This window comes from Vigna unguiculata, chromosome 9, assembly GCF_037176805.1.
Source record: "Vigna unguiculata cultivar grain cowpea cultivar isolate G323 ecotype 2 chromosome 9, ASM3717680v1, whole genome shotgun sequence".
Lineage (NCBI taxonomy): Eukaryota > Viridiplantae > Streptophyta > Magnoliopsida > Fabales > Fabaceae > Vigna > Vigna unguiculata.
Genome location: NC_140800.1, coordinates 26,660,639 through 26,664,327, shown reverse-complemented (window position 1 = coordinate 26,664,327; position 3,689 = coordinate 26,660,639). Strand labels below are relative to the sequence as shown.

Genomic DNA, 3,689 nt, shown 5'->3' with positions numbered 1-3,689 from the left:
GATAGGCTAGTTCCTAATAAAATTGAGGCAATGTTTTGCCTTTTCTTCATCAGGTTGAAAGAGATATCTTACCATAATATTTTCGAAAGACACATGTAGAAAAAGAAAATAAGATAAATGAAGTTTGTAAAGATTGTCCAATTTGTAAGATCTCTCTTATGCTACTACTCTAAGATTACTTAAACAGAAACTTCTTACATTTATCTTTTGTATAAATTTATCCAAATAAATTCAATACAAGTAAAGAAAACATAATATGAATATGAGGCAAGTAAAGCCATCCAATTTTGATCGCATCTCGTAAGAATGGCATAAGTTTTTGCTGATTTGGCAAATCAAACCCACGTATAGGAGAAAAAAGAAATAAATACTATATAATCCCAATTACAACTTCAACTTTTCACCATTAGTCTGACATGAAACTATTACTTGGGACCAATGTCCTTAAGTACACATATGCTCCTCTCCCATAGCAGATATAAAAGACAACCAAATCCATCACTGATCTGCGTCATACAAATTAACATCAATATAAGAATAAGCAAATTATGAAAGTTTAACAAAGAAACGAAAAATGTTTCTTTCAGGTTTGGAGATACAGGGAGAAATCAAATGCATTTGTTAAGAAAATCCATTTCAAACATTTAACCATAAATCATGAAAAAAGAACAAACCTTTAACCACAAACCATGAAACCCATTACAAAACTTTAATAAGAAACCATCAAACATGAACAAACCTTCACAAACTTAGCATATCTTTGTCGTATAAAAGGTAAACATCCAATCAAGATTGCATACAATAAAACACAACATGACCATGCATCTAATGTTACAACATCATAGACCTTATTACGACTTCCACAAGTTGTATGCAGCAATCCATCTCCCTAGAAATTTTCACATGGTTAAGCCAATAAGAAAACCCATATGCTTTACCTAAAGTGGTTGAAAGCATATAATATCTTACCTTAAGATGTTGGGGTAAAACACTAAGAACAAAATAAATTATTTTCAAGTTCTTTTTTTTCGTGATCCACCAGTACATTCTCAAGCTGCAAGGACATAACAACATTTGTGTGAAAAACGCAAGACCAAAGATAACCATGTGGTGCAATTTGAACTTGAAAATGGAGAAAAAGAACCTTGAGATCCCTGTGGAAGACACCTTTAGTGTGACAGTAGCTCCCTGTTGGAACAACTTTCTACATTCACCTTTGACGTTTACCTTTGCCTGCCTCTGAATATAAAATTCATCAAATGCCTAAAATGCATCAATGACAAAAATATAGTCTTCATTAATTTATATTTTTTTACATGGAAATTCAAATATCAGTTATTCATAAGATAATAAAATTATTATTCATGAAGTATGAAATAGAAAAATTAGTATACCTTCCCTGAATAACACCTGAAGATTGCTTCAAATGGGATTGGTCTTGTGAAATATACAATTGTATAAGTGCTATGCAATAAACATATCATAATTTAGTATAGTGTGATAAGAATAAACCAATCTTACGAAAATGATAAACAACCTAATACATATAATAGTAGAAAAAACCAAGTTCATGTAAATACCATTTACAATCATTTGAAGCCTAATTAGTAAACCATGTGATGGCTCAGAAATCGTACTTTAGAAAGAAGAGCCTTAATTCTCAGACATTAAATCCAACTCCAACATCCTCACTAATCAGACACGGATTCCACTTGATGAGGGGTCTACACTGCCATTGTATGTATGATTTGAAAGAAAATTGTAAATAATACAAACACACACGATAAATCTACTATAAATAGTAAAAGAACTGAGATGTAATGGTTGGATCTACAACAGCATATCCAACAACTACTTGAATAGGTAAATAGTGCAATTCAAAAGTCACAATCATATACATTAAGGTATACCCCATGACTATTTTTTCACCAGAATAAAACATGAAGCCTTAGAAGTGTAGTGTTACCTTACAAATGTAAAGATAAACATTTTTTTCACCGATATTTCAGAAGGACTGCACCAACATCTGGACATATGGCTTTAACTCTCTAACAATCAAACTAATGAAGCTCATCAACCTAGGAACAGGGAAAACACGAAAATTTGAGATTTAGAAAAAAATAGTATTAGCAAAGATAAACAAAAAAAAAATAGAAGAATAACCTTCAAGTTTATGGTGATAAAAAATAAGTAGAAAAAAATATAACCTTCAAGCTTCAACCCAGGAAACACAAAAGAACACAAAAATCTTATATGCCAGAAAAAGAAGAAGAAGAAAGAAACAAAAAAGTAGTTGAAGAAGAACCTTACCTTCAAGTTTATGGTGAAAAAAATTTAATAAACAAAGTATTATAAAAATGTTACCTTTTGTTCATCTGAAAACCATTCTATTGCATTGACTTCGTCAAATAAAAAAAACCCCTAAAAATTGAAGAACCTATTAAAGCATATAATAAGCTTAATAATCAAAAGATTAAAAAACTGATAAATAATGCTATTAGACCAATATATCAATAAAAAAAGGAAAAAAGTAAAAGTTGGAAACCAAAACCTATATATCTTACCTTTTAACTCAAAAAAAAGTAAGCCTTTAGACATGTAGACAAAGAAGATAATAAGAAAAATGAAATCTAAAAGGTTTGGAAGGAATTGCAGAGGAAGAGTTGTGAGAAAGAAAGGTACGGAAGGGTGCCACGAACAAAAAATAGAGATGAAGGAAGGTCTGGAAATGACCATAAACCTGGTAAAGGAAGGAGAAGATTTCACAAATCGGAAATGGGTGTTGCAAATGGTGTAGATCGCATTTGGTCTTTTGGTCTAGTGTGAATAGTAATTAGGATTTTCCTTTTAGGAGGGAAAAATCAGAGGGTGCAAATGGGAGTTTGGGCATCTGAAAGTTTGAATTTGAATTTTATCATCAATGCTCGTCAATTCAGACACGTCCATCATCAATCATCACAACTGAAGAATTGATTTGCAAGGAGAAGACTGAAAAACCTAAATCAATGAATTCTTTAAAGAGTAAACTGAAGGCAAGATAGTAAATTAACGAAAGAAAATGATAAAAGACAAAAAAACCAAATCTTTCCCAGCTGGTACAATAAAAACAGGGGTATAAACGAAAAATAAAAATTGTAAAATGACAAAAAAACCACAAAAGAGGACAACTGTCAAAAATTTAAATAGAGGTGTTTAGGTATTATCCCTACCAGTTTGTTTTCTTATAGTTACAGTAGATGATGACCAAATTGAGACAACGAAAAATTTGAGGATCAAACTGAAATTTCATGACAAATAGTAAGACCAAAAGAGTAATTTAACCTCTTTTTTATGTGTCACATGTTATTTAAAAACAATATTCTCTGTACGGATAGTAAAAAAGAGAAAGTTTATTCTTTTTATTATTATTTTTTCTTTTATCAGACAGCTTAAAAATATTTTTATTTATATTTTTTTTCTAAATTAATCACTCCTGACCACGTTAAGGAATCTTTTTGGTTTCCCTTTGAGCTTATAAGTTTTACAAGGGAAAGTCAACACGGTTTTATGCAAGTGATTGACTATTGATGGTTAGATCATGTGGCCGTGCTGTTGGATTCCTTTCAGGCATCATTCGTGGTACACTGTCTGATACATATTTTCTCAAATGTCAAACATTTCGGTTTTCAATACAATTTTCTCTGTTTTCA

General features: G+C 30.9%; 1 long non-coding RNA gene across 1 annotated transcript; it reads right to left on the bottom strand.

The window, feature by feature from the left end:
* Nucleotides 1-209: 209 nt before the first annotated feature.
* LOC114196211 (uncharacterized) lies at nucleotides 210-2,422 on the bottom strand. The gene is made up of 7 exons (XR_003606636.2): nucleotides 2,365-2,422; nucleotides 1,967-2,078; nucleotides 1,638-1,729; nucleotides 1,395-1,464; nucleotides 1,145-1,263; nucleotides 970-1,054; nucleotides 210-506 (listed from the first exon to the last, which is right to left on the bottom strand). It is a non-coding gene; the product is annotated as an uncharacterized LOC114196211 (long non-coding RNA).
* Between the last annotated feature and the right edge of the window lie 1,267 nt (nucleotides 2,423-3,689).